We start from the raw sequence: 27,833 nt of genomic DNA on the forward strand, positions 1-27,833 counted from the left end.
GAAGCAGTATAACTGTAATTTCTCATATCATTTTCCTTTTTTCACATAAATTTTTATGCAACGAATTCACATCAAATAATCGATTTACGGTTTGTTAATACAAATTTATGAAATATTTTCCGAAAAAAAATTGACTAAATTTTTAAAAATCTTAAAAAATGAAAAAAAACCTTTTTTAAGTGTGAGAGTACTCAATACACGAATGAAAATAACATATTCCCCTTCTTAAAAAAAGAGTCTATCGGTAAATTTTTTTTTTTCCATCAGGCCCAAGAAAATGATTTTCCCACACCTGCTGAATGACTGATCATAAATATCACCTTTCCTTAATCTACAGTATCCGTACCAAATAATTATAGAATTAAAATCCACCTGACAAATTAAAAAAAAAAAATAAAAAAAAATATAAACAATTTACAAAAAAACAAAATGAATTCCAAGTAAATCTATTAATTACAATTATCATTTAATTACTTGATTAATTATAAAAATAAATGTATGCACAGAAAAAAAAATTTTTTTGGCGCAAAAAATTTTTTCGTGATAAATTAAAAATAAAAATTTTCTTGAGGCGGGAAAACATTTTCTTCGAGCAAGAAAAATTTTCAACGCAAATGTTTGTCTTCAATTTATAATGCAAAATATTTCTCGCGCCAAAAAATCCTTTTTTTCTGTACAGCGATATTTTAAAAATAAAATTAAAGTGTCCGGAATAAATAAATAATAATGATGAATTAATTAGTAAATTAAAGTAAGGAAGTAATGACAGAAAAAAAAGGTGATCTCGTTAAGAAGTAACTGGTTGATTATTATAACTCACATGGGTTTTTATTTAGGTATGTGTAGACTACTGGTTATGGGGCGTCAGGTGCCCAGAACCGTTGACGCGGCCGTTACAATACATACGCGATATTGTGAGCGAGCGAGCGAGCCCGTAAAAGGTAAGAGGGAAGAAGATGATATTAAAAAGTGTAAGAGTGAGTGAGTGAGTGAGTGAGTGGACTAAAGGAACCCTTGGTACGTGCTCGCGCCCGCAATAATAATGTATGCCATTAATAAGAATGCGGTCGGGAGTCAAAAGGTAGTTTGTGTTGTCTATCTCTTTCTTTTTCTTTTACTATATACCATCTTTTTTCCCAGTTTTATATTATAGGAATGTAAGGTGTCTCATTTATTGGGTGGAAGTTGATATAGAAGGAGTAGATGTAGATGTAGAGGTAGAGGTAAAAGTAGAGGATGAATATCCTTGTGAAATTACTTAAGTAAAGGGCCATGTGCTAAGGACAAGGGTGAAGGGCGTTTAACCGTTGGATATTCCATAGCAACTTTTTGGGGTGAACAAGAGCACCAGCTGATTCTAACATGTGTTTACTAATATAAGCTACTTTTGAGTTTTTTAGTTTGAAGGAACTGTCTCTACAATGCTAACATCTTGAAATGCGATTACATACTATTACGACAACGAAAAAAATTTTAGGGAATGATCGTATGAAATTTATCAAGGCAAGTTTCGAATTTTTATACCCATTGTTTCTTCGTTACACAGTTAGAAATTTTGGGTATTTGTGTTAAAAAATTATTTGGTTCATTTTTTGGTGTTGATTTTCAACACAGAAATCTGATAATTCAACACAAACTGTTTGTGTTATTTTACTTGAACTGATTTTTTTATGTTAATCGATTAGAAAATCTTTAATGTAACACATTTCTGTGTTATTCGAAAATTAACACAAAATTTGAGTTGTTTAGCTAAACACTCCCGCGCATTTCTTCATTACTGTAACCAAGCAAAGCATTGTAGCAGCATTGTCTGCAAGGAAACTTGGATTATAATTTATTTACAATTAAACATAATCATAGATAACTTTAATATTTTTATGATCAGGTTCAATGATTTTTTTATTCTCATTTTACGGGAGGATAATTCATAGCTCCGTTTTTTAGAAAAATCACAGAAAATTGAACTAATTGTTTGCTAAATTAACATCAGTTGTATTAAGGTTAGATCAGTTTCCTTGAGTTGGTTCGATTATGTGCTTATATTTATTAGTTAATTTTAACACGAAAGTCTGTTAAATTCACACAAATTTTCTGTCAAAATAACAGATTTTGTGTTCAATTATTTAATATAAAATTTGTGTTAAAGATCAACACTAATGAGTTGAATTAACACAAAAATTTGTGTAGACCCTTTGCAACACATGATTTGTGTTGAATTTAATACAAAATTTCAAAATGTGAAGGCAAGTTTCAAACTTTCATATACTAATTATTTCTTCATTAATATGAATTTAAAGAGGGCAGAGCGGGTTGTGAATTTGAAAGTGGGTATTTTTGCAAAAAGTTAATTTTAAAAAATTTTTTTAATTAATGAGAGATTTAAAAATTTGTGGTGAAAAAATTTGAAGTCATGTTTGAACTTGAATTTCGATATTTATATCTTTAAAATTATTGTAAAGTTCGAATTATGATTTTGTTGAATTTGGGATGGACGAATTTTTTCAAGAGACAACTCAAAAATGAAATAAATTTTTGATTGATTCCTGCACATACTTTTACTTTTATTAAGATCACAATAATTTTTGACGAAATTATTTAATGGTGAACTTACACAAAAATTTGAAGATTAGAAATAAAATTTTTTTAGTGACCATTGGATGACTTTAACCCAACCCACACGAAAAAGTGTATATGTGATATATATGCATCAACGTATCGGCTATATGGGACATATATGTTATTCATATATTTTTTTGTGCGGGAAGTTACAGTAATTTTATTTTTTAATACTTATTTTATAAACTTTGTTATTCCATTTCGAGAAATTTTCATTAAAAATTTTTCGTTTTATTCCTTTTACGCTGACCAACATAACCGACATTTAAAGTTTTCATAACTCGGTAACGAAAAATCCCATAAATTTCTATAACCATTTTTTCCAAAGTTCAGACTCTCTACTTTCAAATGCTCTTGATATTTCAAATTTAGAAGAAAAACTTTTCCAATAAGCCTCCAAAAAAAAAAGTACTACTAATTTTTCCTTATGGTCCATGGACGCATTTTGACAAATTTTCACTAAAACGGATTTTTGCCGTAAAAATTTAAAAAATCGTTGGAAACAATAATTTTTGAATTATAATACAAAATTAATTTTTATTCATCTCTTTCAATTTAAATCAAAATCACAATAATCAAAATTTTGTCAATTATTTGAACAAAAAAAAAATTGTTAATTTTCCCGCCCAAAGTTGTTTGAGTAAATAAAAATTTCCATACACCCACAGTTCAAAAAGTTGTTGCCGGATCGGTAAAAAATCCGGTCGTTGACATCTCGTTTAAAAAGTGAAACTTGCAAATAATTAAATAAAAAAAAAAAAATAAGAAGACAATAATGGTTAAAAGGATGCACTTTACATACACCAGACACATACAATACAATAAAATACATTTAACCGCGTTTACTCATCGTACCCAGCTCTGTTACTCCTGTATGGTAACAGGTGCTCCAGCCGGGTTTGAAAACGACAGCAAGTGCATCGATGAGTCGCTGGTGTACCGGTGCGCCGGTACGCTGGTACGCCGGGCTCACTTCCGAGCCGGTATTAGAATTGTTCCAGGCGCTGCTGACTGCTCGAGTGTGGGGTGCATAACTATTTACTTATATCGAGCATTATATATACACAATATATAAAATATACATATACATATACATATACATAAAATTAGTGAAACCTTAATTTAAAAGTATTAAATTGACGGCATACAGCCCCAACAGAATAAAAGCGGCGGCTTTAGCCGTTAAAAAAATAATTTATTCCTGATATGATAAAAATGTATGAATAATTAACCAGCTTATTTATTATATACTTTTTTTTATTAACCCGACAATATCGCTCATTACTTTTTGATCAATAGATATACATTTTTTTAATTTAATTAATTTTCAAAAGTAAACCGATTGTTGAGTTTAATTAATTGGTGATAGATATGTATATATATTTGAAGATAGTGCACAGAGAGAATTTTATAGTAAACTCTGATTAAACAACTGAATTCGGTCGAATTGAACCGAATTAAATTTTTAATTCTATTTAATTAAGATAAATTCTGTTAATTCGGTGCCTAACTTAAAAATGAATTCTGTCTAATTCGGCAGGAAAACCAGAATTTGTCCAAATTAAAACGAACTTAAATAATTCTATTCGGTTTAATTCTGATTAATTCGAAAATAATTCTCCAATTTCTGATTCTGAATCCGAATTAAACTGAATTAAAACGAATTTGAAATTTTTAAAATCGGTTTTATTCTGTTTAATTCAAATTCAAATTTTCAATTCAGTTGAATTCTGTTTTGCAGAATTCGACAGAATATAACAAAATTAAAATTTTTAATTCGGTCGAATTCAGTTGTTTAATCAGGAAAAGTTATCATATTGTTATAGTCAAATTTCTGAACTGAATTCGATAGTAGTGAACATCATTCAAATTATTAGATTAACAATCTGAATTGTAGTATCTACCAACTACATGGCAAAATTTACAATCATTGATGATAATCAGGAATTATAACTTTTATTATCTTGACTAATTACTACTATTATCAGCATCGTAATTCTTAATAACCTGATGGTAATAGTTACCATCAGCCCAAATAATAATTACTATCTAAACTAATAAAGAATTCAAATATCGGCGTTACAGTCTGAAGCTTGTCTACATGTAATTTTCTCTTTGTTTAACTGTGTATGTGATTAATTTCACTTAATACTTGGATGATTGCTATTTTGATGATCATACCCGATCATTTAAAGTTATCAATAACAGCTCCAATATTTGGAAAGTTTTATTATATTCGGACTTAAACGATTGCATTGTTACTTATTTCAATTATTTAAAAGACAAAATGTACATAGCAAAATATGGATAAATAAAGGATTTAAATTTGCATAAATTTATCCTATTTTTTGTTCCAGAATTTTTACAACCTTGAATAGTAACAGTTACCATCTTCGATTTTAACAATTATAGTCTTTAATAGTTACAATGAGCATCTTTGATAGTAATCGTCACCACCATCAATTGTTACTGTTATCATTTTCAATAGTAAAACTAATCATTTTACCACTGGAAAATTTTGTTACCATTTAAAATAGTTGAAGTTAAAAATTTAGCATCGTAAATAGTATAATATGAAATTTTCCCCGTGTGTTTCACTCAAATTTGCAAGAAATTTCTTCGTTTGAACCAAAATTACTTACGCTCTTAAAATGAATCTGTTGGAAGCAGGAGTATGTAGAACAGAGAATATAGGATATTCAGGTTTTAGTTTATTAAATATTAAGTAATCAGTCACTTTATTAATAATATGCAGTAATTAAATAGAGGTTTACAATATGACAAAAGATATGACTAATGTACTGTATATAAATATTTTGAAGGAATATGATTATTATGAATACTGTATAGTAGTCGTCACAATGGTCATAAAACCCTAGTTTCGTTAACTCTATACTCACTCTGTATCGTTGCATTTCTCCAACAGAATCAGTGAAAAATACTCCAATCAGTGAATATACACTGCACAAATATTCCAAAATATATATGACAAATTCAATCAATGATACACTTGATACTCGCAGTGAATATTCACTGATTTGCAGCCACTTTTTACTGATTCATTTTAAGGCCTTCTATTTGCTTAAGATAATTTTTCTTCAGTCAAAGAAGTATTTGTTATAGTAAGCAATCAATTTATTGCGAATTTGCGTACCCCTGATTTTTGAAGACTCTTCAAAATGACTTCATTTTATACAAATCTTGTAATAATTTAAAAATAAAAAATTTTGAATACTGTTCACTCCAAAACAGCCGTAGATTTAATAGATTTCGAAAGTGGTCAAAATAAATCAATGCATCAGCATACTACTAATGACAATTTCAGAGATTTAATCACTAAAATTCCCACATTGCACATACTCTCCATTAATGATTGTTAATTATTCAAATAAAAATAATTAAAATAACAAAACATCAGTCCTCGTTTCTACTTGTACTGTTGTATATATTGAGAACTGTAACCAAATAGTATTATATATAATAGTGTTGTCATGTAAATTACGGTGGGTTAAATTTTCCAACATGCCATATGATTATTATTTTATTTATTATTAACTGAAGCATATAAATCAACGCGTAAATTGTGCGGCCATATCCCCACAGCTATGACTTTGTATAGAAACAGAATAGAGCAATGTGCGTAATCAAATATGCGTAACTGAATCGTGTGAAATGTTTTTCCCCTTTTACTGCATTTATAATATGGATACTCAATCCCCATGACCATTTCTTTCACTCCCTTCAAATTATTATTTAAACTCTACCCAATCGCCCACGACCTCTTCCTGCTTTATATTTTACATTTATCATTTTTCCCACCAAAGAAATAAAACCAAATAAATTTTTGGATACCAATCCAAATTACTTTATCACTGAATTTAAATCTTTATATTTGGTTCAAATTATTATACACTGTAAAAATTCGTAGAGTATATACCCGAGTCGAAGTTTCAGTTTTCTTTTGAGTCACTCAAGTTCTCAAAATTATGCTTTTGATTCTCTTACATTCTCCCTACATTTCTTTTTATGCTCTTACATTATCTTTTTTTTTGCTTTCTTTAGTTCTCTATGAACTATTTCGAGTTCTCTATCCGAAGTTTTTAGTTCTTGAACTGGAAGTTTATGAACGATGATTCGCTTCTGATTCTCCTTCGATCTCAAAAAATGAATTTAAAAATTTTCATTAATCAAAAATCAATCAATTAAAAATCTGCCAATCGTTTTCAAGAGCATTGGCCGACGACACTTACCTAAAAAAAAAGTATTATTGTTTGTGTGTCGCAGATTGCATACTTTATAAGGCTTCAATAGAGCATCATTATATCAGTACCCTAGTAAATTTGTTTGTACAGAAAAAATATCTAAGACATACTTGGTATTTAGTCCCACGACCTATTTTAGTACTTGAGATTCTCAAGTGGATCTAAATTAGCATTTTTTATACTTTTTACTCTTATTGGCTCTTATGGATTCTGAAAAATCAAAATTTAACATCTTTTTAAAACCTACGAGGAAAAAAATAAATAGTACTGGTTACTGTTAAAATAGTCGTTGTTTATAGTTCAAGAGTACACAAACCCCTCAGCACAGCTCTTGTTGCTGTATACAATGCGAGAACTTACTATTTAGTGACAGGAATGGTTACTTAGATCTCGCAGTTCTCATTAACATCCAGAACAGGACTCAGTCCTGTTTTGACATGAACTATTGCTAAATTCATATGTGTCTGTAGCGTCAAGAATAGTGAAGACCCATATGAAGTTAGTAATCGTTGACTTATAAGTAAGCCAGTTAAGTCTAAACCAAGGCGAAAACTCAATGAATTTCATATCTCCGTAAAAAAAAGTCGAGTTTGTCTTGTGAAATACGGCTCCAAATTTCGACTTGGTAAACCAAACCTAAATCAAGTTTTATTTTTGACCCGGGAGGTTATCTTTTTTCTTAAATTTGAAGAAACTGTTTATACATAGTTGACTGAACTAAAAAATACTTAACTTAACTATTTTGAGATACATTAACTATGTATTGTTAATGTAATCGTTCCGAAAAAATAATTAACCCGTTAGCACTCCCATTATGAGCATTTTGCTCACAGGACACTATTCAACCTATCGGATGTCACTGCAGTGCAAGCGAGACACTAAAAAACACGGGAGTGCTGAAGGGTTAAAGCGCTATTTAACTGTCATTTCATAGTTAGATTTACTGGATTTTTCTCTGAGCGTATACTTATTGTCTTATAAAAATACTCTAACTTCTAATTTAGACCTAAATATTCTGCGTATAAAATATTTTCATCTTAATTTAGTGCTTCAGATATTTATGCATTTTTTCTCAAAATTAAAGATCTATAAATTAATTTATTGAGTACTTATTGTACTACACATTTTTTCTCAGTGTAAGGATTTTATGCTCATAATAAATCATTGTTTCATTAAATTTAAAAATTAATTTTTTTTTACTAAAAATGTCTTAAAAAAAAATTAGTAATACCCCTTTTTTTTTTAACTTGACAGTAATTTTGAACCACCTGAAAAAATAAAAAAAATTAACAATAAATCCAATTTAAAAAAAACCGCGAATTTGTCACTTGGCGGGATCCGACATGAATAAAGTGGGAGTATAAGTACTCGAAGAAATTTAATCCAACACACACATAGATGCACACATATAAAACGACCGTATACATGACTCTACCGAAGGAGAAGGTGCAGGTGAGTGAGACAAGTAGACAGATTAAGAACAGTAGTAAGTAAGAGGGAAGAGTAAGCGTGGAACGTGTTGGCTGTTCACCTGGCGGGAGGTGGGCGGTTGCGACGTAGGAGAAGGTGCAGGAGTCTTGTATTCTGGTAGGAATGAGTAAGAGGGGAGGGGAGGGGAGTGATTGTTAGACTAGAGTCCAAGTAGCGGAGGTGAAGCGCGACCGGCCCTCTGGTTGCGGGGCCTTAGCTAGTCCAGTCCGGGACAGCACGCCTCCTGCTGCACGCTCGATGAGGTACTCTTAGCCTAGTTTAACACCAAACGTACTGAGTCCTCTAACCCGACTACTGCAAGTCTATCTCGCGGTTCTACTTGCTGGTACCTGCTGCAGGTCGCGTTGCCTGTTCTTGCTCCTGCTAGCTCTTATACTTGTCTAAGAACAATCTTCAGTGTCGCGCGCGTTCTCCCAGCTCTCGTGCGCTACCACTCGTGTCTTGTACCCGCGACTTGCTGATGTCAAATCCGCGAGTTCAGATCCACGAGTTCCACTATAATAAATAAAAATCTAAATAAAAATAAGAGTTCCTGGCAAGTGGTTGAAGAGCTCGAACACGCTTCGCGAACTGTGACTGTGACTGTGCGCTTGACCGCGGTGGTCAACTGGCAAACAATCTTTTATCTGCTCGTGCGCATCCATCGGCTTACAGATTACGCGAATCCGTCGGACCGATTTATTTAATGTGACAGGTGACAGTTGTCATCATTTTGTTCTTTTGTGGATTTAATTTTGTGGTAAATTTATTTTGACTTAAGTGTCTGAGTATTATGTTCCCTGTGGTATTTTGTGACGTTTTGGTTTTTTTTTTAATTAATTAAAAATTTTTTTTAAATCATGTGCTAAGTGCGGGATTTATTGGATCTGTGCACTAGACGGTTGTACTGTTGATAGAGACTTCAATGCTTTAGTACCTTCTTAATTCGTTTATATATTTAGGAAATTTATCACTATAAATTAAAATTTTTCGGTGAGTTTTTTACTTCAAGTTTTATTTTATAATTTTTGTGTACAATAAAAATATTTTTTTCATTGATAATAAAAAATTTCATGACTTTTAGTCCAAAAAAAAAATTTTAATTTCCGTTTTCTGCGGTACGAATTTTTATATCTTTAATATTCTATTTCCGGTTTATCTGTTGCTTGCATGTAATTATATTTTACAATTCCAATTATTTAAATAATTTTTATGAAAGATCGTAATATTAAATAAAATTATTGCGATAAAAAATAAATTACATTTATACCAGACATTTGGAGCAATAAAATTTCATACTCAATCACATGTATATATATATATAAATGTTGCCGTTACATTTTTTGTCCAAAGAAATTAAGCATAACAATTTAAACAGTAGGTAAAGTTTATTATCGTTATTTTATTATCTTGGAGGGAAAAGAATTTAAAAAACGACAGAAATGAAACGGAAGAAAAATTTATTTTTAATAGTGACTTGAGCGTCGGCAAACATCTGCTGGTACTTTCTTGCACCCTTGTATATATTGTACTACTTACTACTGTACAAGACACTGCAAACCCTTCAAATATATATCTATATAGTTTATATTCTAAGACAACTGCCCTCTTCGAGCCCCTGCGGCAGTTGTTAATGTCAGGTGGCACGAATTAAGGGCGGGAAAATGTACTAGGTAATAATTACTGAGTACTTTCAATTCGGCAAGACAATTTTATTATCATCATCATTATTATGTAATTTATAACAAATAGATGATAATTTTTGAATGCGGGTTTATTTGGTTGATATCGCGGTGACTAATGAAGATAAGCAAACGTTGTCGGAGGTTTTTGGAAAGGAAATTTAATTTCCTATAACTTTTGTTTAGAGGAAATTATTCTAGAACTGATAGTTTTGAAGATGGGACTTTTTTAAGCAAATGAAAAAAATTTGGCAATTGTTTAAAACAATTATTAAATTTTTTGAGTTCAAATGACGATAACTTTGTAATTATTGAGCTTAGGAAAATTTTTGTAGATACAAAAGTTATAGGAAATTTAATATCCTACAAGTTTGGTCCTCATAAAAATTGCTCTAGGGCTGATAGTTTAAAAGTTACAGAGATTATAAGTTTTTTAAAATTTACAGATTCAGCGGGAAAATTCGAATTGTTCAAATGACGGTAACTTTGTAATTATTGATTTTAGGAAAATTTTTGCAAATATAAAAATTGTAGGAAATTTAATTTCCTACAATTTTGGTCCTTACAAAAATTGCTCTAGGGCTGATAGTTTAAAAGTTACAGTAATTAAAATTTTTTAAAAAATTCACAGATTCAGCGGGAACTTTTGAATTGTTTAAATTAAATGTTCAGATGACGATAACTTTTAAGGAGTTAGTTTTAGAAAATTTTTGCATGTGACAAAAATTTTAGGAAATAATATTTCCTTTCCAAAACCCATATACAACGTATATTAATCTCATATATTTTTATAGATATCGGCAATCAAAGTTAAAAATCGCATTTTTTTCTTTTTTCAATTAAAAAAGATTGAAATAGTAATTTGTAATAATAATAAAAATTAGTTGTATCTTTCACACAAACCCTGAAGTGAAACAAGCAAAACACGAACATACTGATCGAAGAAATGAAACCGGTTCGATGAAAAAGCTCCGGTCACACCTCGGGGGCTTCCTCCTTCGCGTCTTTCGTTCTTTATATTTCTCTCAGGCAACCGCCGCTTCATAGTGCACATTCTCGGCCAAAAAAAAGTCAACGAGCTGAAGCCAAAGCCGAAGCTGAAGTCAAAGTATAAGAAAAAGCAAAAGCAAAAAATTTAAAATTAAAAAAAAATAAATAAATAAATAATAAAATAAAAAGACAAGTAACGACGGCACTTAACGCATCGACAGCATAACGATAATCACCTTATACTTACGGTAAATAAATCGGTAGCTATTATAATATAAGATGAATGTGTATATAAGACTATCATGCGACTCGTTTAGTACACTACTAGCACATCTAGTTGAGTGTACTTGCGAGTTATCCTTAACTCGTGGCATTTTCTGTTTTCCAGCTCGCGTGACGTTGATGCTGATACTCTAATACTTTTTATCCATACTCATATATCTCTGTATTTTTTTATAGATTAGAAATTCTGCAATTATTATATTTAAAAACTTAAATTATTTATATTAAACTATAAAATTATTCATTTAAAATTTTTTAAATCAAACAAATTTCTATTATTAATTAATTGTAAACTTTGATAAGCGATATCTAGAAAAATATACAAAATAAATGGACATCATGGGTGGTCTTTCGAAAGGAAATTTAATTTACTACAATTTTGGTTTTTAGAAAAATTATCGTAGCTTCAATGGTTTAAAAGTTACAGCCATTTTAATTAGATACCTAATTTTAAACAATTGGAAAATTTTTTTAAATGTCAAATTAATTCGGAAAAATGGAGACTAAAAAAATTTTCAAAAGGACAAAAATTTTAGGAAATTAAATTTTCTACAACTTTGGTATCAATAAAAAATTTTGTTACTCCAATAGTTTAAAAGTTACAGTGATTTAAAGGCTGATAATTTTTAAAACAATTAATTTTATGAATCTTTAAATTTGGTTTCGGGTTCTAATGTCAATATCTTTTAAACTATTGGTTTCCTGAAAATTTTTATTGAGTCAAAAATTGTAGAAAATTAAATTTCCTATCCAACCATCTCCTCAAATGTCTAATTACTCACAATAGTTATCAAAATATCGCAAAGCAAAATAAAAAAACGGTTGTCCGTGTGTGCCAATCTCAAAACTTCCCGCTGTTTTTGAGCTCACAAAGTTATTATTTGAAAATTTCCGAGCTTTTCGAAGTCAAAAAACATTCATTTTAGTGTTCAACCAAAAAAAAATTCATTTATCTAAAAAAAACTAATTTTTGCCATACGGTATCTTTGGAACGAATCAACCGATTTGGACGTTTTTGGCGGCAATTGAAACGGCTCATCAAGACTCAAAACTGGATAGAATTCAAAGTCGATCGGTCGAGTAGTTTGCGATTTATACGAAAACCAAAAACTAATAAACTTTTTTTTCGGTTTTTTTTTTATGTAATTCATAAACTATTTGACCGATCGACTTCAAAAACTATCGAGATCTAAGTCTTGATGAGCCCTTTCGATTGCCGCCAAAAACGTCCAAATCGGTTGATTCGTTCCAAAGATACCGTGTGACAAAAATTATTTTACGCACATCCATACATACATACATACACACAGACACGGACGTCCATTGGAAATAGTTAGAATACTTTCCTAGAATCTCAAAACATCGAGATCTGATGAAAACTCCGAAACCAATAACTTGCCTTTTTTGAAAATTTTCAATTTTCATAGCGGGAAGTTTAAAATAAAACAAAGTGAACTAAATGATTTAAATTACGTGTTCGTTCATAAACCATCGGTTATTCTCAATAAAAATAATCTTATATGATAATACTTAAGGCACTTTCTTGTTTCGTTTATTAACCTGACCGGTGTAAGTTGTCCGATAGTTAATTGCGGCGTGGCATCGCGCTTTTATTTTCTTCTCTTTTCTTCTCTTAGTTATACAGATATACAGTTAACCATTCGTATCCTCAGTACACTATAAGTATAAATACAGAAGACTAAGATATACCAAGACCATGAAGAACAAGAGTAAGAGTAAGACGAAGAAGGATAAGGATAAGAAGGCAAAAGATGGAGGTTAAAGTAAAAAAATAAAATCGTAGGCCCCCTGTACACATTGCAAGCAATATACAACTCTGCGTGTACAAGTAGCTCGAATCTATTTATAGTATTACATATAGAGCTTTAAGAGTGTTAGAAAATTTCATTGGTGTTGGTACACTTGATTGGTAATGCACCAGAAAAGGACAGTGAATGTAGTTCCCTATATGTAGCCATGGATATCCTGGATGTGTGAGAGTGACCGTTGCTGATGCATTGGAGACTTGGCTGTGCCACACCTGGCCCCGATTGCATCCTACCTATATCTATTCTACTTATATTAACCAACTCAAAGTTTACTCCACCCAACAACCTCTACAACTCGTCCACGAGCATTGCCAGCGAGCCTGTTTTACTCTTACACACTTTTAAATCTTACCCATACACTTTTAACTATTTCACATTTATCACATTCTTGTTATTTTTTTTTTAAGTTGAATAATTAATTTGTAGAAGATTTTCAAATTCTTTAAATCCTTGCAATTTATTAAATCATCCATCTGTTTATGTTTTTTACGTAAACTTTTTTTTTTTTTTATTTTGAAGTGAGGAAATATTTCAAATAGAAGGATGAAATGGGCGCGAATTTTTTGTGAAGAAAACTTTGAAGGCCTGTATTTTTTAAACCAATGGTCGTAGGGTAATTTTTAATGAGACTAAAATTTTAGAAAATTTAATTTTCTACAATTTTGGTCCTCATGAAAATTATCTTGGGACCAATAGATGTAAAGTTACAGTCATTCGAACAATTGGATAATTATTTTAAACCACAGAAAAAAAAAGGATTAATTGGCGCGAAATATTTTGCGTCATAAATTGAAGACAAAAATTTTTCTTGGACTAGAAAAAATTTCTTGAGTCAAGTAAAAATTTTTCGGTCCAAGAAATCTTTTTTTTCTGTGCAGTTGTAAAATTTCTTTAAACGTTTATCAATATCTTTAAAACTATCAGTTTAAAAAAAATTTTCATCGATACTAAAATTATAGAAAATTAAATTTCCCACAATTTATGTGTCTTTGAAAATCACTCTAAGATCAATATTCACCGAGATACAGTCGTTTGAACAATTCGACATTTTTTTTCAAATTTTCCCGGGTAAAAAAGGTTTCAATAATTTAAAAATAAAATTATTAGACAATAAATAAAAAACATGAGAAGCTAAGTGCTAGATTATGTAGGCATTAGTCCTCTGTTTTATGAAGCACCTGATGCACCGCGAATTGCGCTCGTTGCTCTTACTCGCACATGTTTAAACCCACATCGCACATCCATACTCGTAACATTCCTGACTCATTTAGAGCCATTCAATCGGATCTTTCCCACGGAAATTAGTGTATTAACAAAACACTCATACCTTACCTTAACAAACTCACTTTTACACGACACTCAATAATTTATAGTCTATGCAATTCATCACTAATCAGTCAAAAGTCATCATTACATTGCATTACATTAAATTATATTTACTTACAAATCTTATCTTTAAGTATTATTAGTACCTGACAAATTAATAATTATGCTTTCTATATGTCTATATATATGTCTATATGTCTATATATAGATACTTTATCAATTTACAACTTATACAAGTAATCATAGATGACTAGACCTCATTATAAACTTTTACTGTCCATTCAATTTTTATATCGGCAATAAAAATTATTTAAGACAAAAAAAAAAATTTTGTTGAGGTATGAGAAAATGGGGCAAGTAGGACACGGAAGATAAAACTGTAAAATTTTTTTATATGGACTTAAATTTTTTTACGGTAAATAAATATATCGTATTGATAGACAAATAATAGAATTATATGACATGTATATGTATATATATAGATATGTGAATATTAAATAGTAAATATATAGTTTTCTATTGGGATTAAATCAGGAAATAATTAAATAGGGGAGTAAACCGTCAAGTGTACAGGAAGTAGAGCAACAAGTTGTCATGACCTGTTCACATTTAAATTCCGTTAAAAAACCGTATCAACCCCTTTTTTAAAACAGGTGCGTAAGTACCTTGTGAGCTGACTCCACTCGCGTCCACTTGATTTAAATATAAACGTGTCACGTTTTACTACACGCGTCGAGATATTTAACATTGACCACCGGACATAACATTACAGTGCAGTCAAAAATGGGTGATACTAAATAAATAAATTTTAATAGACAAATAAAAAATATATGTATACATATATAAATGTTGGGGTGTCCCAAAAAATCTTAAATAAAATGATACTGGTTAACAGACAATTCTTTTTTCAACGAATGAATGACAAAAAAAAAAAACTAAAAATATGCACATGTAGAAAATAAAAAAAACTATAGGTACAATTGTTTAAAATATTTTTTTTTTTATCATTTATTGTTTTGAGAATAATCTGAAAATTGTTCGGCTAACTTCAGTATCATTAAATAAACTACAGTATAAATTCAAAAAAAGATTCTATTGAAGAAATGATGCAATTTTTTGCACATAATTTTTTATCTGTACAATTTTAGTACTCAAATTTTGGATATTGTTTATTTTTTTGCTGCAATACCCAATCAAAAATTTTACTTACATTGAAGTCTACACTGAAAAAAATCGGGAGTGAATTCTGAGTGATTACGGATTTTATTTGAATCCGAATTCACTCCGTCACCAAAATTTTGGAGTCAAAAAAAAAATCACCGCATACAAAATAAATTCGAAGTTTGTTTTTCAGTGGCGATTTCGGAGTGATCTAGATTTTATTTAAATTCGCATTCACTCCGATTCAGTTTCAATATTAAAACTCCACTCCACATTTACTCCGGATTTAATCCGCGTTCACTCCAAAAATTTTTGGCCGACCATACAAGACCTGTTGTTTAAATTTGATCAAAAATCGCGTTTAGAAGCTCAACATTTTTTTCGCGATTTAAATTCTCCGCAAAAATATTTATTATGTACAATTTTTTGACATTTCTCTGCATGAAATTTTAAAAAAATTCAACGGGTAATTATTTCTGACAATTAAATCGACAATTGAAACTAAGAATTTTTCAAAAAATTCAATATGAAGAGCATAAATTTTAATAAACTTTTTTTTTTAAGTAAAAGTTTCTCAACAGTTGAAAAAAAAAAATGGCAAATTTCTTTGCGCACACTTTAATTATATATATGTATGTACATGTGTAAGTATAGATTATTATGATTGGTAATTGTAAAGATAAAAGTTTGTGAATTATCAGTGAAAATATTGCTTGAGTTATATTTGTTTTAACGAGGTGCCAGTATACATGTTTTCTTTTGCACATATGATAGTGTACTTACATATATATATGTATAGTACATAGCATTGCTCACCACTGTTTGGTATATCGCAGAACAGACCGTTCTGGCTTACACTTACACTTAAACTATAATAACTACACGCGGCTTGTTTAACAATCATTATTTGCGAGCTTGAGGTTATCCAAGATCGCTATCAGATCAAGATCAAATCTCGGGAGTTTCAAAATAATATGTGGAATAAAGTTTAAGTAAAGGCGACGCATTGTATTCAATATCATATAATAAGTTATATATAAAATTGTCACTATAAATTTAATGTATATTTTACTTTTTTATATATTTTTATTTAATGTTTGGGGAAGAGATTTTAAGGACACATGTAAATATGAAGAATTTCCCTTTGAATATTTAATTATCAATATTAATTTTTTGATACAAATTGAATTATGGTAAAGTTCAAATTTATCTGTGAGTTCGAAGCAGGATATATAGAGAAGTATATGAAATAAATATGTCATTGGTGGACTTTAAAAAGGAAATTTAATTCCCTATAAATTTAGTCTCTATGAAAATTTTCGAAGTTTCAATATTTGAAAAGTTACCGCCGTTTAAACAATTTGATGATTATTTTGGCGCGTAAATTTTTTCAAAAACTTCACAGAGCTGTATCTTTTGAATTATTAGACTTACAATAATTTTTATAGAAATCAAAGTTGTGGGAAATTAAATTTTCTACAAGTTTTATATCAATAAAAATAACCGTACGATCGATAGTTTGAAAGTTATAGCCGTTTAAACAATTTGATAATTTAAAAAATTTGATCATTATTTTGGCGTGTTAATTTTTCAAAAACTTTACAGAGCTGTATCTTTTGAATTATTAGTCCTAGAATAATTTTTACAGAAATCAAAGTTGTGAGAAATTAAATTTTCTACAAGTTTTATACCAATAAAAATTACCGTAGGAACGATAGTTTAAAAGTGATAGCCGTTTAAAGTATGATAAATTTTTTACGCAAAAAAATAGCTTCATAGTTTAAATGACCATGTCTCCATTTGAATGTAAATATCATGCGAAATGTAAAAAAAAATTTCCACCAATATTTTCTCTTTCCAAGCCCTTTCCAATTATAAAAGCCAACATAACTACAAACACAAAGCCTCGGAAGAATGACGAGTGAAAAATAAAACCAACCTAATTTACTTTTTTGGTCTTTTTTAAAATTACCTCGTTGGCGGGAGTTCGCCGGCGGAAGTTCTCTGAAAGAAAAAACCCGAGAAAAATAGAGTTTTAAAAATTTTTTTTATGTCCGAGCATCCGGTGGGGGAGCCAGTGACGCAATGGTGAGAGTAACAATTCCAGATACGATTTAAAAAAAGCAAACTCGTCAGAATATTTATATACATATACTATCAGAGTACACAGTACACAATATACTGTGAGAGCTGGACAAGTAAAATAAAGTAGTAGTCTCGATAAAAACCTTGTGGACTTCCTGTGCCACCCGCCGTACCTCCAAGGTCACCTCATTGCGTTAAATTCCCTACATTACACTTTACCCCGCCCCATCTGAAACAACCTGCGGGTTCGCTTCCAACTTTACTCCTTATTTCCACGCGGCAACTAAACGCAAATAGAAACAATAAATAAAACTCACGTACATTTAAATCGCGCTCTATCTCCCGCTAATCACCGTGCCCAAGGTTATCTACTAAAAAATTAACTACTGTCCAAATAACGTGAGTCAATGCCGTCTCTAAAGTAACTTTTTCATGATCCCGCATACAAAAACCAACTTTTGAACACGTGGATTTTTTTATATAAATAATAATTAAATATTTAGGCGTAGGTGAGATCGAAAATAAAAAAATTAAATCGGAAGAGGTGATTTAAAAAAAGTATTAAAGACTTTCCCATGAAATAAAGCGAGAGAGAGATTGACAGGATGTGCCAGGACCAATCAATTGAACACGGTCTCAGCTTCCTTTTGTCATTCCTCCTGCTACTATACCGCCGACTTAGCTCGATCGCTACTGTAATGAAAATGTAAAGAAAAAAATGTTTTAAAAAAATTATAAATTCTTTACTTGGTAAGCTGAGATTTTAGAGCCAGGAAATCGATCAGCTATAAATAACGATTGGAGTTAAGAGCTTTGTGGTTGTATATTGTGGGAATTGATTTGTGTATGCAGAGTGTGTGCGTTAAGATGTCGTGAAAGTGCGAGAAATTCTAGGCGAAGCAGGTTGATATCCTTCCGTGTGGGCTGTTATCACGTTTAAGATCGTTATAAATGCACAAAGGCACTTGGATCTTTACTTTTTATAAAGATTATTTATGCGGACATGTGAGAAAGGGATTCAAACAAGTCATTTTTCACTTCATTTTCTGCGAGGAATATCGGAGCTAAAATTTTAGTAATTCATTTTTTTGAAATTTTTGTCTCTACATGCAGAGAATTTTACGGTATTCTTTGCATCAAAAATTTAAAGAAAAATGACTATAGTCATAGTAACATGAGGACAGTATGGAAGTATTGTACAAATTACCGATACTGTAGAAATTTTTGAAATACATCGAACAGAATTTACAAGGTGCATTGTAATTTTGACAAGGCGGCAGATTAAATTTATACCAACTGCATAGTAAAATTTACTAGGTTTAATCAGGATATTTAGTATGCAGTTGGTAGAAATTTATGACCCTGAAGTTAACAGACAATTAACGAATTTCGGATTTTTTTTTCAACAAATCAATTACAAAAAAATGAAAACTAAAAATATGCACATGTAGAAAATTTTAAAAACAATAGGTGCAATTTTTAAAAATATTTTTTTTTTCGTAATTTATTGTTTAAAAAAAATCAAAAAATGATTAGACGTCGGCTAACTTCAGTATCACATAAATTTTATCTGTTGCTTTGTTAAAATTACAATGCGCCTTGTAAATTCTATTCGATGTATTTTTTAAATTTCTACAGTATCGGTAATTCGTACAATAATTCATACTGTCCTCATGTTACTATGACGATAGTAATTTTTCTATAAATTTTTTATTCAAAAAATACCGTAAAATTCTCTGTGTGTATTATTTTCTTGTTCAAAAAATTTTTAATGAAATTAATTATTCAAAAATTTTAATTAAGGAGAGTCTGCACAGTTAGGAATTTTGAGTTAAATTCAACAGAAATCGTGTGTTGCAGTCTACACAAATTTGTGTGTTAATTCAATACATTGCGTATGTGTTGATCTTTAACACAAATTTTATGTTAAATAATAGAACACAAAATCTGTTATTTTGACAGAAAATTTTTGTAAATTTAACAGACTTTTTGTGTTAAAATTAACTAATAAATATAAGCACATAACCGAACCCACTCAAGTATACTGATCTACCCTTAGTACTACTTTTGTCAATTTAGCAAACAATTAGTTCGATTTTCTGTGATTTTTCTAAAAAACGGAGCTATGAATTATCCTCCCGTAAAATGAGAATAAAAAATCATTGAACCTGATCATAAAAATATTAAAGTTATCTATGATTATATTTAATTGTAAATCAATTGAAATCCAAGTTTCCTTGCAGACAATGCTGCTACAATGCTTTGCTTGGTTATAGTAATGAAGAAACACGCGGGAGTGTTTAGCTAAACAACACAAATTTTGTGTTAATTTTCGAATAACACAGAAATGTGTTACATTACAGATTTTCTAATCATTTAACATAAAACATCAGTTAAAGTAAAATAACACAAACAGTTTGTGTTGAATTAACAGAGTTCGGTGTTGAAAATCAACACTAAAAATTAAACCAAATAATTTTTTAACACTAATACCCAAAATTTCTAACTGTGTATATGTTCTTGTTCAATAATTTATCTCTATAATTAATGAAAAACAAATGTGAATAATTGTAAAAAAAAAAATTTAAGTTCAAAAATTGAAAAATTGAATTTTTTTTAATAAAACTCATAATCGTTAATTACAATAAATTATTTCAAATGTCGGTGATTCGGAAATGAAAGAAAAAAAAACTATCGTGAATGAATTTTATTAAAAAAAAATTTAAAGGGAGTTTCATAAAATGAAAACAGCAAATATGAATTGTTGGTCATTATCTTGACATAGTTGATTGGTTGTTATTATGGATTATATGTTATTATAATTGTAGTAAAATGGTTATTGAATTTTTTAGCGGGATATGGGTATATATTTATAGAAATAGCTATAATATCAAGACCCGCCCGCACACTAACGGTAAACCACATCGCTCACTACAGTCTAGAATCTAGAGTCTGGAGTCCACAGAGCCTGGAGTTTAGAATTAAATTGTGAATTGAGAACTGAGACGAGAGTATACCTGCAAATTCATTTTATTTAGCAGATAATCCCGACGCGGATAGCAACGATTTGTTCCGATCAGGTGAATATAATCGTCGATTTGTTCAATTCTATAGATAACTGTTTCATTTTTTTTCTTTGGGAACCTTCTTTTCGTTAATTATGACGAGACTAATTTATTTTGTTCTTTTTTTTTATTTATTACTTTTTAAGTCTATTGATATTCAAGTGTGATTTTAATTTCAATTGTAATTCAAAATAACAAAATTTTGTTTTTAATACCATAATTGTTCAAAAAAGAGGATCTTGAATTCAGAAGGTCTGATAGGCTAGCCATGAAAAATAAAAGTCGAAACTTTCAACTACCAAACTTCGTTACAATTTTTTATAAGCGCTCGTTTGTTGTTTTTTCGATACGACTTTGGAGAGAGCTACCGTTGATATTTCAAATTCGTGTAGTTTGGAAGTTTTTAAAAATAAAATTTTTGATTTTCTATTAAAACTTGAGGTAAACGGTAGTAATAAATTGGCTATAAATTAGTGTACTTCAATTATTCGATTTGATAACGATTCTGTAGTACTTATATCATATATTTATCTTGTATATAATTGTTGCCATTCGGCTTATGCCTTGGCATTAAAAAATCTAAAAAAAAAAAAATAATTAATTTTCTAAAGCCAATTTTGTATCAGAATAAAAAAAAAAAAATTTAGTACTTTTCCCACTTTGTGTGAATGTTAGTAGTATTATGTTATAGTATCAATATCCCTTATGAAAAGAAACAATTAGAAAAAAACAATTTTAAATACTTTTTTCCGCGGGAAAACTTTAAATACTTTTTAATCGCTCTTCTTATGGACATTTAACATTGCAAATAACTTTGAATCGTTTCTCTTAATCAGGGATATTTATAGTAGAGATAAAATGACAAAATATCGATACTGCCATTCTAATACGTCGTATTCCACATTTGGGAAATTTTTCAAGAGACGATAAAAACGTTCTCGGTCGGCAAAGAAAATTATTTGTAATTTGTTTACATTGGTATAACCTAAAAATTTATTTTCATGTTTTTCATAAAATACAGGCATTTGTAGTGAATAAATAATTTTGAATTATATGCTGTAAGAAGAGTAAAAAATTATGCATAATTACCTTCTTACTCATGTCGTTAATTACTTCCTTAAAATTAACTTAAAATTGAAAATGTTCGGCGTGACTGAACCTATACGAATGTGGGATACGACATATTAGAATGGCGCGTAAGTCTGCGTGTGGGATACGAAATATTAGAATATTTATTTAAAAATACTAAATAAACAATTTGACCTCTAAAATTTTGCCATAAGCTGCTTATTGTTACAATGATTCCATTTTTCAAAAAAAGTGAAAATTCCAAATTTTGTAGGATACAACGTATTAGAATGGCAGTATCGATATGTAAAGTTAACTAAGTAATTTTCGCGATTAATAGAAACGAAAAAAAATTTTCTCACTTATTAATTTAGATTAATCGTAAGTTCGAAAAAATAAAATTAATAAAATTATAATTCACTTTTCAAATTTTTTAACTATAAAACCTTATTATTATTTTTATTTTTTAATACTTATAAAGACAAATGTAATTTTAAAAAATGTATATATGAACTTAAGACTAATAAATAAATTTAAAAAATTATCAAAATTTTTCTGATAAAAATATTTTTAAAGAATTAAAATTTTATTTTATTTACAACTGATGGTATTATAAGAGATATATATATATATATATATATATATATATATATATATATATATATATATATATATATATATATATATATATATATATATATATATATATATATATATATATATATATATATGATAAAATAAGAAGGAATGAATAGAAGTTGTCCAGGTGTTGTCCGCGTGCCAATCGCACTAGTTTTAAACGGAAGGCCAGGGGAGAGAGAAAGTCTTATTCTACACTCAATACACATTACACTGTATTTTACTATTATATATTAAACTGTAGGCCCGTTATTATATTCCAAGCACTCTCACCGCATAATATAACAGACTCCCAGGACACCAGACCCGAGTATTCATCCTTTCCTCTTTAGATACTGAGCTGTGTTCTGTTGTATTCAGAGGATTAGTGTATTTGTATTTTGTAGCACACAGACGGCGCGTGCCACAACCACAGGTGCAATTCTTAACTTTTAATGACCTGAGTCCTTTTTTACCTCAAACACTTGTTTATTAACATATATATTATAAATTGTGTTCCCTCTAATTAGACAGAACAGAGGGAGCAGTTTTTTAAAATTAATCGTCGAAATATATTTAGGCTCTAGTTTTTTCACTTCAATAAAATTATTTATTTACTAGATCTGAATACCTGAAAATATTTTTACTATCAAGGAAATTCTTTCGTTATTTAACGTGGGAAAAATATTTGAAATTTGAATTCATCTATTGAATATACAAAATAAGTTGATCGACGTCAAGTCATCCTTGAAAAATATTTCCGAAGACATAAAATTAAAATATATTAGCAAATATAGACTGAAATATTTTTAACATTGAACGTAAATAAAATATATAATAATATGAAATGGTTAGTTTATGAACCGAAGAGTTACATAATGTATTGACTATCAAGTTTTCTTGGGTTTAAATTATGGTAGTTTTGTTTAGTTCCTTAGTTCTTTGGCATCTTCTGTTTGGATCTTATACTTTTTGCAAACTGATTTTAGTGTTGCTTAGAAAATATGTCTGACGTGTCTAGTTACGTATATATATATATACAGGATTATGTATTATGTATATGAGAGTGCACAGTAGCCTATAGAGTACTGAGTGGGTATAGTTTGCCCGATGCACATTGTCACGCCTTGTTAAGTTCTGAGTACCGTCATTACCTTCAGATCAAGAGAATCAAGCGCGAGGCTGCATTGAATCCAAAGTATGCTACTGGTTTACAATTTATTCCTATAAATTTATATATGAAAGTAAAAAAATAGATTAAATTTTTTCACTAAAAATTTTAGCAAATTTAATTTCTATAGAAATTTTATGAGAATGTCTTATTAGTAGTCCGTGAAATAATGAGAGTAAATTAATGATCGATAGACTGTAAAAAATTTTTGGAGTGATTGCGAATTAAATCCGGAGTGAATTCCTTCTACTTCTCCAGGGAATTTATTTTAATATTAATTTGAATCGGAGTAAATGTGGATTTAAATAAAATGCAGATCAATTCGAAATCACTCGTGAAAAACCAAACTCCTTTACTAAATATGCGAAGTGATTTTTTTGAAACTGCGGATGTCGAGTGAGGGCGTAAATTTTTTATTTAAATAAAATCACTTCGAATTTACTATGAGTGTAAATGTAGCAGACAGAGAAATTTAAAATTATTAATAAATGGAGTAAATAATTAATGAAGTAAAATTTTAAAAAATGCGCATTTAAAAAATTTTTTAATTAATAAGTGAATTTTTTGTAAATATTATTTTTTAAATTATTTACTCTATTTATTTAGAATTAAAAATTTGTCTGATTGTCTGCTACATTCACACTTATAATTTACTCCCGATTTTTTACAGTGTATAGTAATTAATTAATTAATTAATAAGGTAACAGACTCTAGACACAACCAAGACCTTATCTGATCAATTTTGATACACTGAGAAAAAATTTCTCTTCGGACAATTAAATCGGTTTTGTTAAATTCTGTTAAACTAAATTTTATTACGTCAACATATTCTATTTTGTCATTTTTAGCAAATGATTTAATAGACTCTATTTGGTTGATGTTCATATTTCTCTCTCTAAGAGAATAAAATCATTTGGTACAGTTAAGAAAATATTTATTTGATCGACAACTAAATTATTTAATAGTGCCAACAAACCCAAATATTAAAGCAAAGTTTCATTATATTAACTCTAATATATATTACTTAGACACCAAAAAAATATGTTCATTTAGAATAAATATATATATTTGTTCGAGGTTAATAAATATATATTTGAACCTAATGATTATTGATTTAAAAGTTGTGGTGTTAGGCAGCAGCAGCGGGAGTAGTTCGGTGCTCGCCACTAGATCGCGCCCACCACTTGTAGTGTCCCTGGTAAGAAACTTCTTTTAAAAGTTTTATATCCTATACAAACTGGATACATAAGATAACAATATTATATACTTTTTGTATCCAATTTTAAAATCTGGCAGCCCTGTTTAAGAGAAGTTGATCTTTCAGCTACAGGATTGATATTTAGAATCACGGTTTCATTTATTGTTTTAGACATATAAAAATTTTAACTCATCCAGCTTGATTTGGATCATGAGTTATTATTCAAATGACAGTCTGAAAAAATTTTTTCTTCATACTCGGACGAAAGTACGTACTTTCTGCCTCGAGTTTACGGCAGAAAGTCTAACATTTCTGCTGTGCTGGGATTACTCGCGAATTAATTTCGCGAACACGAAGAAATAAACGAGGCCTGGCAGTCATTGTCAACGATTGTTTAGTAATTAAGCACAAATGACTCGAGTAAATCCTAAATTATGATTAAGCCTAAGGAAGAGCATCAACTATCGATATATCGATACACATAGATAATACTTATTTCGAAAATAATAACAATAAGTACCGTAAGGATTTAATGTAAGTGAGTGTCATTTAAGAGAATTTTCAGTTCTCTAATATGATATATATTTATATATCTGTAGTACAACAAATAGATGAAAATAAATAACTGTTTGTAAAATAATTTGAAATTTTGAAATTTCATTCTGTCTTTTATGATTTATGACTAATAAATAAATTTCGTGAATTTACTCCCAGGATCTTAAACTACAGACTCAAAGCTTAAAAACAATTTTTTTTCATCACAATACCATAATTTGAAACCGAGTTACAACCTAAGGAATTGAAAAATTTTTTTCCTCACCTTCACAGCTAAAAATAATTTAACACCTTCTAAATATTTTATTAAACTCTAAACAGCAAATAAAAATAACCCGCAAATTACCCTTGGGTGGCCTCGTGGCTCGTACACTATAGTCTTTAAAAAGTAAATACTCGGTAATTGTTATTATTATCGTCATTTTCGTTTGTAAAATAGTTCTCGATATAAATAAACTAAAAGATTTAACTTTCCCACAAGAAAGTAGGCTCGTTTTAAGGCAAAGGGTTATATCTTGGGGGTAGTTAGCACAAAATGCTTAGCGTTCAGTAGTCATAAACAATTGTTGAGCGATGCGTACAGCCAGTAAATGGGTTGCTGTATGCTCTTTAGTCTCTACCAGCTGGACTCCCACGGTGTTCGCGAATCCAACCTCGCTTCTTTGCTAATATAAGCCCTACGCTATATATATATACTCATACCTATACTACCAATACAACCAGACCATCCTTACGTTTGTTACAACAGATACTTATATTTATATACAACAACAATATTCATTCTATTTCACTTACTCCCTTATATTCGCTTACTCACCCACTTAAACAACCCAAGACAACTTTTATCCTCCTAACAAGTAAGCCAGAGGGGGTCTTAACCGATCGTTTTCACTTATACCCATCTAACTTACTATCTTTTACCGACATTTACCTTTATATATATTTATATACATATATATTTTCAACTACATTCTTACTTCCATTACATTTCCCTAAACATCAACTACTTCTACTTCAACTTCAACAACTCTTCAAACTAGTCTACAATATAATATTACTTTGATATATACGTATATATATGTATATAAACTTACTCCCTAATTATCTGAAGTATTTTATTATTTTATTTTTTTTATTGGGAAAAAAACTTTTTTGAAGTGAAGACTACACGGAAGACAGTCATGCGTGTCTTGGAAGTTGTGAATAATATTTTTGAGTAAAGATTTAAATTTGAGTTTGAATTATTCAATGACTCTAATGGATTTGAATATTTGTTTTTTTTTTTTAGTTTAATGTTAAATGAAATTGAGGATAAGAAATTTTTAAATAAAAATATAAGAGGTTTGTTTGAATTATAAATATTTATAGAGATCTTGGTAAGTGTTGGAGATAAGGAGAAATTCTTTATGGTCAGGAAGGAAATTTGATTTCCGAGAATTTTTGAATCGATAAAAATTATTGTAATTTGACGGCTTACTTACGGCTACTTGGCGGGTAATTTTTTTAGATAGAATCCATATTTTTAATGATTGATTTTAGGATGATTTTTGATGAGACCAAAGTTGTAGGAAATTTAATTTTCAATACTTTTAATAGTCTTGGAAAAATTATCCTGAGATCAATACTTACAGTTAAAGGGTAACGGTAACCGATTTTCAATTCAATTCAATTCACGGAAAAACACTGGAAACTTAAAATAAAAAGTCTCTAGAGTTTTGTAAAACGACAGAGGGCTAGAAATTTCGTATTTTCAAAAATTCTAATTCGTTTCCAAGAAAAATTGTTTTTAAATTCTCATTTATTCTACGAGTGCATCAAAGATAGTCCTGTTTATTTTTCTGAGTGTGAGAAAGAGGCCCGATAGCGTATCCCCCGCATAGAAATAAAAATTTTGACTGAAGGTAAATATTCTAGATTCAAGAAAATTTTTTTTAAAACCTCAATTTTCGCGGATAAAATAGAAATTTCCTCTGACCAAGACTTCTCTTGGCTCAAGAAAATCTTAACTTGGTTCCCAAAAACGTCTGTCTTCAAAAATGTTTTTTCTCACCTCCGGGCGGAAAGCGTCAACTTTCGTCCCGCTGTGCAAAACGAAGTTGCCGCTTCCCGCCTCCGTCGAGGAGAAAAATAGTATACACTCCTCGGGAAGTAAATAAGAAAGCCTCAGATCACATGTTTGTTGACCTCGGCTTCGCCTCGGCCAACAATTACATGTGATCTGAGACATTTCTTACTTTACTTCCCTAGGTGTGTAATATACTATTTTGACTCAAGATAACTTTTTTTTTTCTGCGATTTACTACTTTTGTTTTTTCAAATTTTTGAATTTTGAGCTTTCAAATGGTTATATTTTTTCGACTATTGATTCTAAAACATTCTTATAAGAATTCTAATTTCCTACAATTTTGGTCCTTAAAAAAATTATTCTCGAATCAAAAATTACAGTCACAGTCAT

General features: G+C 29.7%; 1 protein-coding gene and 1 long non-coding RNA gene across 5 annotated transcripts in view; one reads left to right on the plus strand and one right to left on the minus strand.

Annotated features, from left to right (window-relative positions):
* Window positions 1-7,678: 7,678 nt before the first annotated feature.
* On the minus strand, window positions 7,679-14,519 carry LOC130674614 (uncharacterized). Its single transcript, XR_008991082.1, has 3 exons — window positions 14,464-14,519; window positions 11,268-11,489; window positions 7,679-8,146 (listed from the first exon to the last, which is right to left on the minus strand). It is a non-coding gene; the product is annotated as an uncharacterized LOC130674614 (long non-coding RNA).
* LOC130674613 (paired box protein Pax-5) overlaps window positions 8,584-27,833 on the plus strand; it is a 106,224-nt gene continuing 86,974 nt past the window's right edge. For all 4 annotated transcript variants that reach the window (XM_057479991.1, XM_057479995.1, XM_057479992.1 and 1 more), the window contains exon 1: window positions 8,584-9,341. The gene's annotated coding sequence lies outside the window, so the exon portion shown is untranslated. The remainder of the gene's footprint in view (window positions 9,342-27,833) is intronic.

The sequence above is a fragment of the Microplitis mediator genome, chromosome 9 (genome assembly GCF_029852145.1).
Source record: "Microplitis mediator isolate UGA2020A chromosome 9, iyMicMedi2.1, whole genome shotgun sequence".
NCBI lineage: Eukaryota > Metazoa > Arthropoda > Insecta > Hymenoptera > Braconidae > Microplitis > Microplitis mediator.